This window comes from Panthera tigris, chromosome A1 (genome assembly GCF_018350195.1).
Source record: "Panthera tigris isolate Pti1 chromosome A1, P.tigris_Pti1_mat1.1, whole genome shotgun sequence".
Classification (NCBI taxonomy): domain Eukaryota; kingdom Metazoa; phylum Chordata; class Mammalia; order Carnivora; family Felidae; genus Panthera; species Panthera tigris.
The window spans coordinates 72,396,520-72,409,997 of record NC_056660.1 but is presented as its reverse complement, the minus strand read 5'-3'; the positions used below and the strand labels follow the sequence as shown (position 1 = coordinate 72,409,997).

The 13,478-nt window shown below is 39.4% G+C and overlaps 1 protein-coding gene across 6 annotated transcripts in view; it reads left to right on the top strand.

Annotated features, from left to right (window-relative positions):
* Positions 1-13,478, top strand: part of FGF14 (fibroblast growth factor 14) — a 612,361-nt gene that overhangs the window by 116,805 nt on the left and 482,078 nt on the right. The gene's annotated exons all lie outside the window — the stretch shown is intronic.

The window sequence follows — 13,478 nt, the reverse complement described above, 5'->3', positions numbered from 1 at the left end:
TTTCTGCAACAGTATACGTTCCACTAAAGGACAGTTACCAACTATATAGGTCTGGATTGGCCCACCGAGCAGTACTCACTGGCAGGGTGGCTTTCTGCCACTGCTAGGTTGACTCTAGGGCTGGTGACAACTGTATAGGGTAGAGCAATGATGTGATTTAAAGGGAGGATGGGGAGGGACAAGGCAGTGAAACTGCTAGGGAAGGGTGACGTGGCCTTGGACCTAGCTCAAGGTTGTCCCCTATCACTCACTCCAGACGTAAGTTCACGACCACAGCCAAGACTTGCGTATGCAGAGAAACACGGTGCTGTGTTCGGGTTGGATTCAGGGACAGCACTAGAATTTAATGGGAAAATTGGTAGCTGGCACAAAACCAAAGTTAATTGGGTCCAGAGAGCCAAAGATGAGCTATTGCTCTGGACCTCAGGGTTGGGGAGTCCTGCGTCCAGAGGCTGGGCTGGTAGGGGAGCAGGTGTGGTGGTGTTAGTACCATGCCATGGGGATGACCTTGGCACTTAAGGGCACTGCAACAGGAAAAGAGAATTGCCAAATTCAGACTATAGGGAAAAATGTCCAAGGGGACACACTTATAAAAATGAGAAGACACCACCCATTCACATATATGAAATGAAAGAAATATATTTTACTCCATCAATAAGCAAAAAGTGGTCGCTACAGTGTGAGGAGGTGACTATTTACAAGTTAGATAATACTTTTCTTCCGAGGGTTTTGAAGTACTTTTGATTCTCTAAATGTTATTGTGGGGGGGGGGGCGGGGTGCCTGGGTGGCTCAATCAGTTAACTGCTGACTCTTGATTTCAGCTTAGGTCATGATCTCTTAGTTTGTGAGCTCAAGCCCCGTGTTGGGCTGACAGTGCAGGGCCTGCCTGGGATTCTCTCTTTCCCTCTTTCTGCTCCTCCCCCACTCACTCTCTCTGTCTCTCTCTCAAAATAAATAAGTAAACTTTAAAAAATGTTATTATGGTGTAGTAAAAAAAAAAGGAAGTAGGGGCGCCTGGGTGGCTCAGTTGGTTAAGCCACCGACTTCGGCTCAGGTCATGATCTCACAGTCCGTGAGTTCGAGCCCCGCATCAGGCTCTGTTCTGACAGCTCGGAGCCTGGAGCCTGCTTCAGATTCTGTGTCTCCCTCTCTCTCTGCCCCTCCCCTGCTCATGCTCTGTCTCTCTCTCTCTCTCTGTCAAAAATAAATTAAAAAAACATTTAAAAAAATCTTACATAAAAAAGGAAGTAAATATCTTGGTCTGCATTTAGAATTAATACAAAACTGAATCAGTGTGAATTCAGCTTTGGACTTTGAATCGGTTTTCCTCTTAATTACTGAGAATATGAAGATACGTGAGACTATCACTGTCCTATTTATGGCAGATTGTTTTCGTGAGTTTGCAACACGTTATATTTTTCAGGCTAACATGAACACAGACTACTTTCTCAGTTTTTCATGATTGTGATTGAAGGAAATTAAAAAGCTAGATAAAACAAAATTATTGTTTCAAAGTGGTATGGAAAAAAAATAAAATGCCGAGGTAATGTACTAGAGCCTTTGAATTTTTAGATTCGTAGACAGATTCAACTTGAAAGAGTACTTTATCCTTTGATGCAAATGTTTTTTTTTTTATCATCCATCCTCAAAAGAAAGATTTTGGTTCGTTTGTGTAACTTCAAAAGATTCTCTCTTATTCACTGATCAAACAATTACTGAGTGCTACAGTGTGCCAGGCACTGTGCCTGATGCTTGGCATAGAGGATGATTAAAGCGAGTTTCAAGCATGCTTGAGCAGTGGAAAGACAGAGGGAAAAAAGTAGAACTTCTAGCAACCAAAGAGTTATTCTCTCAGAGATAAAAATTTTTTGAGGGGGGCGAGTGGTCTAATGGGGGAAGTAAAAAGACTAATATTTTATGCATAGTAACAATAATTTTAGAAGTGTCTCATTTTTAAAATCCTATTTGGTGTATTTTTGTGTCATCTTGTCCGTTTGTATTAAAAAGTAAGACCATTCTTAAAATTAAGCGTTCAGTATTAGACATGTGATCAACTCATATCTCTTCTCATTATAGAGATATAAATTGTTATGTGACTTGCCCTATAGTTCTGGTCTGAAATTTGAATAAATAAGGTAAAAAAGTATTTGAGGAGGAGAAGAATAAAAAGGACATGGCATCAGTAGAGAGGTTTTCACAAAGAATTACCAAAAAAGGTACATGCCTACCTTTTAAACAGTTCCTATGGAACAGATTTGCTCATTGTGATTATATCCCAAATAATGTCATATGATAAGGTGGCTTGGATATCTAGGCTGCAATGACATTTAACTTCACAGTCTCAGTGTAATGCCAGAAAGAATACATGCAAGCATGCAGCATACATATGCAACGTTTTCAAAAAGGTCAAAGCAAACCCAGAATATATTGATGCAAAGGGACTTGGTAGCCTTGAGTTACAAGCCTTCTTTCTAATTGCTATCACCATGAAAACTCAAATTTATGAACTGTTGTCAGCTATGTGTCAGAGACAGAGAAGACCAACTAGGACCAAAACATATGCCGTGTGTCCTCCCTGGTGTGAAAGAAGGAAGAAAGTGTTTGCCTTCTTTAGAAATGAATCCCTGGGGTAGTGTTTGTAGCATGGGTTCTGTGCAATTAAACAAAGCAGTTGAGGCACTTCATATTGTTAACTGTTATTCACTTAAAATAACAAATACTAGATTGCAATAATAGTATTTGTTGTTAATTCCACAATTTCTGACTCAACAGCGAAGGAATTAATCAATCAAGATTTATTGGGCACTTTTTGTGGACCAAACATGAATGGGTTGATGGAAAAAGCAGGGTAACACATAAATTATGCTTTCCATTGATATGTTCATTTAACAAATGCCCATTAGGCATTTTGTACAAGCTATCCACACTAATGAACATTATGAGTCAGTCATAGAGGTAAGTAATCCTAAATGGTCTTTGGCCACAGAGATTTGCCAGGCGAGATGCTCATGCAGAAAAACAAAACATTTCAATGAAATACGTGACTGTGTGCAATATGCAGATAATAAATATTGTGGCTGTTTCCTCCTTTAAAAGGAAAAGAGGGATTTTATGGAAGAAGAGTAACTTGATCAGATTCTGTGTGATGGGGATACTTTGAGGAGCAGGGAATTTCTTTCGAGGTGGACAGATGAGCAATAGTGGAGAAAATGGAACAGCTCATTCTTAAAATTGAGGGGAGGAAATGCTCATCATGCAGTCAGAAGAGAGGATATAGACATGTTTGGTTAGGAGATACACAGTGATTGTCTAGTATCCTTAGCCCCTTAAAGTAAAACATCCCCAAGTGAGTTTACTAAATACCATCTATAAGGTTGGAGCCTGCCCTAAACAATGAGACCAATTTTGCCCTCAGTCAGAGAATGTTCTAAGAATCTTTAAGCCATGGCTCAGAGACATACAGTCTAGTTTTTTGTTTGTTTGTTTGTTTTTTGTTTTCCTTCTGCTGCTGCTTTGCTGTTGAACCCTGGTCCATGAAGCATTCCCTCTCCTTGATCCTTCAACCGACTCCCTACCTTGGATCATGGTTCTGCAACTACCATTGTTTGCTTTGAAGCCTCTACCTTGGCTTCATGCCCTGGGATACTGGCTGTTGTAACTCCGGGCAAATTACTTACCCTCTCTGTGCTTCCATTTCATCATTTGTAAGTGGGAATAACAATAGTTCCTACCTCATTGGGAGTTGTAAGTGTTAAGAACATTTAGAACAGTGCCTGGAACTTACTAAGCACTATGAAAGTACAAAAAATTATCAAAGTATTATTTTGGCTTATGTATGTATGTACGTATGTTTATTTTATTTAGAGAGAGAGAGAGAGAGAGTGCCAGAGAGAGAGGGAGAGAAAGAATCCCAAGCAGGTTCCATGTTGTCAGTACAGAGCCTGCTACGGGGCTGAAACTCATGAACCATGAGATTATGACCTGAACAGAAACCAAGAGTTGATGCTTAACTGATTGAGCCACCCAGGCGCCCCTTGGCTGGTCTGTAAGGTTCTGGCTTATCTATTCCCTGACTAAACACAGGCCTAAAAGAGTGGAGAGTTTATGAAGAAGATCCTTAGAGATGTTGGAATATAGTGTACTCTCAGTCTAATAACAAAATAGAGAAAAATTCTGTGCAAAGATGGTACGATATTAATTCTTAGTGTAACTTTCCAAGTTATTCAGAAACCAAGCTTATTAGTGATCTGATAAAAGTATGAACAAGCATTTATCACACCAATCATTAGCTCACCCTGCTTCTGGAAATACACATGTGTAAAGAATTCCAACAAAAGTTACTTTTCTAGATTTTTTATCATCTCTAGAAAAACAGCTACCATGAATGTATTTCATATAACACACACATGCACAATCTGGAAATTCTTCTTAATGAAGTAGTGAAATAGCCCTTGAAGCAACATTCACAACCAAAAGAATGGTTTTATTCTGTGTACCAAGAACATTTATCAAATCACTAAAGAGACTATTACAGGGCTATGAATATTATTCTTTGCTCTATGAAAAATTTTATCTGACATCAGGAGGATACAAGTTTGTAGCTGTCATTTCTTCTTTTTTTAATATTAAAAATTTTTTTAGTGTTTATTTATTTTTGAGAGAGAGACACACAGAGTGTGAGCGGGGGGAGGGACAGAAAGAAGCGAGACACATATTCCGAAGCAGGCTCCAGGCTCTGAGCTGACAGCAGAGAGCCCGATGCAGGGCTTGAGCTCACTGACCGTAAGATCATGACCTGAGCTGCAGTCGGATGCTCAACCAGGTGAACCACCCAGGTGCCCCTGTAGCTGTCATTTCTAAATGAATAAACAAGTCCAATTATATGGTCATCCAGGATTTATTCTTTCTTTTTTCTTTCTTTTATGCCTTTGGTGACTCTCCTTTGCCTTGTTAAAATTTATTTATTTTTGAGAGAGAGAGAGAGAGAGAGAGAGAGAGCGCACACAAACGGGAGAAGTAGAGAGAGGGAGACAGAGAATCCCAAGCAGGCTCTGTGTGGTCAGTACTCATCCCAACAAGTGCCCTGTTTAATGCCTATCACCCATTTAGCCCATCCCCCCACCCACATCCCCTCCAGCAACCCTCAGTTTGTTCTCTGTATTTAAGAGTCTCTTTGGTTTGCCTCCTTCTCTGTTTTTATCTTATTTTTCCTTTCCTTCCCCTATGTTCATCTGGTTTTTTTAATTATGAATATCATTTTAAAAATGGAGCACCTTATGAGGACTTGTGTATGTAGAATGCATTTTGAGAACTGAAATTTTAGGAACCACAACTTTGGGAAGCTCTTAGTGGCTGAGCTTAAGATAAATGTTGAGGGTAGAACATTGAGAGTAGAGTGGGTATGAGGAAGTTTTGGTCTACAGAGCCATTCTATTAAACATATTGTTAGGGAGCACCAAGTGTAGTGGAGATAAAGATATATTTTTCTAGAAGGAAAGGGAAATCAATTATTGTTACAGTTGCTCAGTTAATTATGATATTATAATTAAGATAGATGAAATAATTTCTAAATAAGACATGGTCCTACAATCCAGAAATTGCACTACTAGGTATTTACTCAAAGAATACAAAAATACTAATTCAAAGGTACACTTGCACCCCCATGTTTGTAAGAGCATTATCTACAATAGCTGAACTATGGAAACAGCCCAAATGTCCATCAACTGATGAATGGATAAAGAAGATGTGGTATATATACACAATGGAATGTTACTCAGCCATAAAAAAGAATAAAATCTTGCCATTTGCAAAGACATGGATGGAGCTAGAGTATAGTATGCTAAGCAAAATAAGTCAGTCAGAGAAAGACAAATACCATATGATTTCACTCATATGTGAAATTTAAGAAACAAAACAAATGAGAAAAAGGGGGGAGAGGGAAGGAGAGAAACCAAGAAACAGACTGCTAACTATAAAGAAGTAACTGGACTTGGCTAGCCAGCCCCCATAACTGCATAAGTTACCAGAAGGGAGGGGGTGAGGGGAGGGGTTACATGGGTGATAAGGATTACGGAGAGCACTTGTGATGAGCGCCAGGGGGTGTTGACGTGCTGAATCACTATATTGTACACCTGAAACTAATATTACATTGTACATTAACTAAATGGAATTTAAATGCAAATTTAAAAAACAGAGGTGGCTCAGATGGTTGCTTAAGTGATGACTTATAATGAGATAGGGACAAGTGGGGCAGCAAGATTGGAATCTTTGGCATCTTCTTAATTCACATATGGGTGGAGTTTATCCATTATTATATGGCTAGTGGAAGATACTGTTTTTGCCTTGCAAATATCTGATTTTGTTTCCTTGGTATAGCTGTGAGATGCACCTGGTTGGAGGAAGGCTAAATCCTGGCAGCGTGTCTCTTGTTGTCTCCATTGGTCCAGACATGGAGATACTGAGTTATCTGATGAGATACCTAGAGAGACCTGTGCAGCATGCTTTTGGGAAGTAGAGATTGGAAGTAGAGGTTAGGATCTGGGAGAGATGAGATATCTGGAGAGGTATTCAGTGACAGGTGAAGCATGGCATGCTTATGGAGTAAGCAAACAGAATGCAGGACCGGATCTGGAAACATAAAGCATTTCAGATACTTGTGGAGGAAGAAGAACTACATAATGACTGAGAAGTTAGGATCAGAGTAATAATGGGATGCATATGAAAACAAAATCAAGGATTCCCAGCTGGGGTGACTAGTTTAATGACAGGGCTACTGTTAATATTCTGGGACTAAGGGAACAAGGAAAGGGATGGGGACAAAGGACAGATTGTAAGTGCACAATTAGGAGGTTGTTGGTGAGCATGGTGGAGTAGGTCAGAGGAATGGCGGAGGGGGTGAGGATTTTGTTGCTTTGCTTTGAAGGATGGATAACTGTGAAGAGAGAGATGAGGTGAGGCCAGAAATGCTATACTGTGTGTGTGACACATGCATACTTCGCTGGGCTGTTGAGTCGGGTTTTCAGAGAGGGAGCCACCCTTCAGTGGCCATTTCTAATTCCATACAAGTGTTCAAGAAACAGTGGAAGCACCATGGGCCACACTTACTGCCTTCTGAGCACACTCAGAGCCTGCATCCAGGGAATTCAGTTTTGACACCACTCTGTTCATAGCTTATAGAAGGAATGCCTTACTTTTCACCAAAACAGTGACTTAAGTTCATTTAGAATGCATATAAAATGATTTTATAATAAGTCATACTCTTGAAAGCTCAAGCATCTGGAAAAAAATACAAGGCAGAAATAGATGAAGTCTAAATTCATTTCCCCAAGTCCCTTGGAAAGTGCCTCTTTGTCCTATTCTTTTTATGCTTGTCAACTGGAGAGTGCTTCTTTTCATTCATGTAGACTTTATGTTAGGTCCCTTTGAAGTTTACAGAAAGTTGACTTAAACTCCCAACTCCCCCCAGTGTCTCTTATTTCCTAGGGGCTCATGTTCTCATGTTCACCCTAGATGTGTTTTCATATTTCCGCTGAGTTCTCCATCTGATTTTTATCTCAGTCGCTGGAGCTTCTTCCTTTTCTGTTGCTCGCATGCTCAGAAGTGAAACCAAAACCACCGTTCAAACGAGACATTGGTGTGTATGACAGCTTTACTGAAGGTTCGCAGTGATGAAGGCGGTTTATGTCGCAGAACCAAACTCTGACTTAGTGAATAACTCAATGCCCTGACTTCCTTGCCACTTGGAGTTGTTTTTTTTTTTGTTGTTTTTTTTTTTACCCACTTTTTTCTGCATGATCAAACCTTTCTGTCCTGCTGCTGTCCACCGTCCCCTCCACTCTTCCAGATGCCTCGCCCACTCTCCTCTCTAGATGCCTCCTTCACCCCCCCAGATTCTGTTAACGTCTCATGGAGCAGTCTTGGATTTGCTGTCTTCACATAGAGCATTCCCTCAGGTCATTCCTCCCTGCTTAAAGCAGTCTATCCAGGTATTTTCTTAAAGACGGTTCTCTCCCTTAGGGGAGCTCTGGTGCCGGCTGTTAAAAATGACATTTTTTTCAACCTGCTACATAATTTTTTAAAGATAAATATGTTATTTATTCTTCAGGGCTGACATGCCTGGAGACTGCTGAAATCATTGCCTATTTTTCCTGCAGCATGTGGCCTAAGGAGGGACTATTATTTGAACAGACTGAATGAAGGAAATAACAATTATTTAATACATATAGAGCTGCAGCCACAATAGACTCAAATGATGCTTGTAATGGGTATTTACCATGTAGAGAGCTTCCTCCCTGATATATTAGGTCAAGCACCTAATACAGTTTTAGGCCTGGTCCCTGAGCATCACGTCCTGACTCCATCTGTTTCCAGTAAGATGTAAACTCTGTAACAGTGTAACATTTGGGAGCAGACTCTGAAGGCATCCTGTGTATTCACTGGGAGAATGAGAAGGGGTGCTTGCATATTCTTCGGGGGTGGGGGGCGGGGCTAGGGACATTTCAAATGGAGTTCCTGAAGGATTTATTCTCAACGAGACAGTACTCGTTATGTTATAAAAGCTTAGACTTTAAACTGTGTTGTTTAAAACTGGGTTTTATTTTTATTTGCTTTGTTTCAGGGAACAAGGCAGAAGACGAAAAAAAATATCATTTAGTATACATTAGCCACTGTGCCCGTGGTTTTATTTGTGGTGTTTGATTTCATCTTCACCGTAGCACCAAGGGAGAGGTTAACGGCCCTATTTTCAGATTAGAAATGTGGCATGTAGAGAGATAAGCATCTCCTCTATGGTTGTGTCTAGAAAAGGGTCAAGTTAGAATTCATCTCAGCTGCAACTTGCCAGGATAGTCCCAAATATGGGAATCACAATGCTCCATTATTCACTTCTTGAACTTAAAACTTTATATTATAAACTTAAAACTTCTTGAACTATACTTTATAGTCTTTCTCTCAAAAAAATATGAGACATTGCAGATTGTGATTCTGCAAGAGGAGAAGTAAGACAAATGTCAAAGAAGCTATTTTATTTTATTTTATTTTATTTTATTTTATTTTATTTTATTTTATTTTATTTTTATTTTTTATATGAAATTTATTGTCAAATTGGTTTCCATGCAACACCCCGTGTTCATCCCAATGGGTACCCTCCTCAATGCTCATCACCTACTTTCCCCTCCCCGCCAACCCCCATGAACCCTCAGTTCTCAGTATTTAAGAGTCTCTTATGGTTTGCCTCCTTCCCTCTGTAACTTTTTTTCCCCCCCTTCCCCTCCCTGCTGGTCTTTTGTTGAGTTTCTCAGGATCCACATATAAGTGAAAACACACGGTATCTGTCTTTCTCTGCCTGACTTATTTCACTTAGCATAATACTCTCCATTTCCATCCATGTTGCTGCAAATGGCCAGATTTCATTTTTTCTCATTGCCAAGTAGTATTCCATTGTATATATAAACCACAACTTCTTTATCCATTCATCAGTTGATGGACATTTAGGTTCAGAAAGAAGCTGTTTTAATGAAGCAGGTTGAGTCACTAGGACAATTTCCTTCCTATGCTTTATTTTCTTCAAAAATTAGTTGCTATCCCAATACATGAATATTCCTGTTCTTACATGGTACTTTTAAAAATGGGAAATATATTAAAAGAGCATGCTTAATAAACACGCAATCTTATCCTTTAGAGATATGATATGCTTTCATGATTCCAAGCAGGGCCTGGGACCCAGACTCGTGGGTTCGAATACCCGATCATCCCATGTTAACCATGTGACCTTAGGGAAGTTACAGAGGGCTCTCTTTGTGGTTTAGTTTCTTCTTCTCTTTAAAGATGATAAAAGATAATACTAGATCTGTCTCATAAAGTTATTGCGAAGATTAAAATGTACAAATGTATTAAAAGTGCTTAGAACAGTGTTTGGCATAGAGTAAGAGATCAATTAAGTTTATTAGTGTTATAAGTTGATGAGGGACAATAGACAATAGTAATAAAGACAGTCATATAACACAGAACTCTCAGTTGGAATAGGAAGAACGCCTTGGCAGGGGACTGGGTGGCTCAGTTGGTTCAGCATTCGACTCTTGATTTCAGCTCAGGTCACGCTCTCATGGTTCATGAGTTTGAACCCCACATCACGCTCTGCGCTGGTAAGGCAGAGCCTGCTTGGGATTCTCTCTCTCTCATTCTTTCTCTGTGCCTCCCCTACTTATGTTCTCTCTCTCTCTCAAAATGAATAAATAAACTTCAAAAAAAGAGAACACTCTAGCAAATGAATTGATTAAATATAACATGTAAATTTTGTTGGAATATTGCTAATGGTAGTGTTCTTTTAATAGGCAAAAAGTGGAAATAAGCCAAACCTCTAACAATAAAGAAATACATAAGTTTATATATGACAGTAACTAGTAAAATAAATGTATTGTGTGGAAAAGGATTAAAACATTGTATAAACCATAATAAATCTTATCTATCCATCTATCTGTCTTTATGTGTTTGTCTATACATATGCATATAAAATACTGGGAGGAAATATAGCTGTATGTTAACAATAGTCATGTCTTAATAAAGCGATTCCAGGTAATTTTTTTTCTAATGTTTTTCATAAGTTCTTAATACTTTTAAAGTTATGAAAAACCCCCAAATTAAAAGAAAATAAAAAATAAGCCCAGTTGGTGTATAAGTCACAAAGTCTATAACATAGATTGTCACTCCATCTTCCTTCCTTGGACACGCTGTGCAGACCACTTGCAGAAGGGGCTTCAGACACACTCAGTTTACAGGTGGGTTCACAGTGCACTTCATCTTTAAACCCTAGAGCAGATGGATTTGGTGGCATGTGATTCCGCAATTGCTGTTTGCTTTCAGTCATTTATCTTGAAAATTAACAAAGGCACATTATGATAGCAGAGAGGAATTTTGCAGACTAACACATACCCTGGAGTTTAATGAAATATATTCTTTTTGCACACAAAGTACATGCAGAGTGAAGCTTACTTTTGGGGGTTGAAAACTCTACATTTTAGAGCATCTTGGTTTTTATTTTTTGAAGGAACAATGCATTTTAAATCCATTCCCAGCCACTCAGTTAACTACCCGGCATGCTGATTAAATGCTTTAGCTCATAAAAGAGTAACTTTAGGGATGGCTAGGAGCTGATGTCAGTATATATTGTTGTTTTGTTCTCTCTTATCTTAGAAGCTACCTTTCTAGAATTTTTAACTTGTCCACTGTTTATTCTCTGGTGGGCAAACCCTTGAGCCTCAGGAGATAGCCGCCAATTAGCTTTGCAATTCCGCACAAACCAGTTTACCTCCGGGGCCTCTGTTTCTTCTTCTGTGAAGAAAGGGACACTTCAGAAATCTTAGCCTGTGACCAGGAAGCCTCTTTTAAATGGGCTGCAGGCATTAGTGGGGTTGCCGACAGGACTTGAGCTGCTCGTGTGCGATTTCATCAGAATTCAGTTATGGAACCTGGTAGCAGAGACACTTAAGCTGAGTGATGAGCGGCCCCCACCTGGAAAGCATTTCTCGAAGGGGATGTTCAAAGACCACTGTCAGCCCAACAGAAGCATTTTACTCTAAGGGTCACATCTGGTTCTGGGCCAATCATTTTGTAAAGTGAACTGAACAGATAGGATCCCGGCTGTGTTATCATTTCCAGTCTAACTCAGATAATAATGACCCGGACAGGGACAGGAAGGATGTAAATTTTAAAAATACATGCCTTAAATTAGATCGGTTACATAAGCAAGCTAAGAAGTCACTGAGTGCAGGAGCACCTCCGTGGGCTCACTTTAGCAGATGAGAACTCGCGTCAAGGAAGAGTTTGAACAGTTGTAAAATTCATAGAAAAGGGTATTTAGCATTCGACTTTATTCCCTTTTCCCCTCGGTGAGATTTGGTAAATGACTGAGGCTATGGAAGGTCCTTTCTCTCCTGGGATCCTCCTAGCATGGGATGCTTTCCAGCGGGATAATAGAGAGCAACAGAGCAGAGCCTGGGGCTGGCCTCCTGATCCTGCCTGGAGCCCTTCCCAGTCCCTCCTCTGGGAAATGGAAGAGTGAGTCTGCAGGGCACAGCAGACTGGTGAGTTAAGCTGATTAGAAAGCTTCTAAGTGACCCCCATAGGCACGGTATGGGCCCCAGTGCTGTTCCCACATGTATCTGGAGGGATCAAGTGCATGGCATGCTCCCCAGGGGAGGGAGGGGAGTCTGACACAGAAAGTAGATTGATATAGTCTTTCCTATGTGACAGCGAGTGGTGGCTTGTCCAAGTTTTGCATTAACTTTCAGCTTAAACACAACTTTAGAATTAAACAGGGATGTATGAATTTAAGGCAAAGTCACATTGCAGTTGTTTAAAATAGGAATATAAGGTCAATAATGATTTCGAAAATAGATTTTCTTGACAGGCATTCCAAAATAAACTTTCATCAAGCACAATCTCTCTGTTGTCTAGCATCTGTTTAAAAATAAGGTTGGTAAAATTGGCCATATTCTACTAATGTGGCAGTTGATAAAATGAATCTGCAGATAAAATAGTTGAAATTAAAACTGAAAAAAAAGTCAGGCGAAGTATTAACCCTTGTGTCATTTCTGATATACCTTTAGCAAGCATCCCTGACTTCACAATGTATACATCTTGGCCTCCATTAATTTTATAAGGGTGACTATCAGCACAGATACCACAGACACACTACCAAATTAGTCAAAGTCACATTCTCCTGTTATTAATGGCAACACTAAGACCTTGCAGCCTCTGATTTTTTGCATCATTTACTGTCAACTTGAAAATGTCATGTTAGTAACTAAACACATCATTCATGTGTTTCTAGTTGCTTATATAAGATACTGCTTAAATAAAAAATTCTCCAAAAATATGAAGGGCCAAACACGTACATCTTTCTTCAGTGTTCCAGAAAGAAGACTGTGTGTGCTATGACAGTTATGTGTTTTTCAGGCAACTTGAATAATGCACCAAAGGCTTCAAAACTCTTAAAAGGATAAAGAATTCTTTGAACTGACAGTGAACAGTCTTTTCAGAGCTGCAGAATTTTTGTTTGATGGCCTGCAGTAAATGTAATAATCTATAAGAAAGGCTCCATTCTAAATATGTCAGTAGTTTAGAGAAGATTCTGAGATCTTCGCTGAAGTGCTTTTGATTTAGTGATCATGAATTAACAATATGTATAATATATATGTTATATATGTGTATATATACTGTTAGAAATATATAGGTATTGTTTAATATAATTTACAAATTCATGATTCTGTGAATTTATAATTTTACAAATTTATAATTTATATATTTTTCCTTTTGCTGATAATTTTATTTTTATTTTTGAATTTTTTTAATGTTTATTTTTGAGAGGCAGAGAGACAGAACATGAGCAGGGGAGGGGCAAACACACACACACGCACACACGCACATACACACACGCGCGCGCGCGTGCAAAATCCGAAGCAGGCTTCAGGCTCTGAGC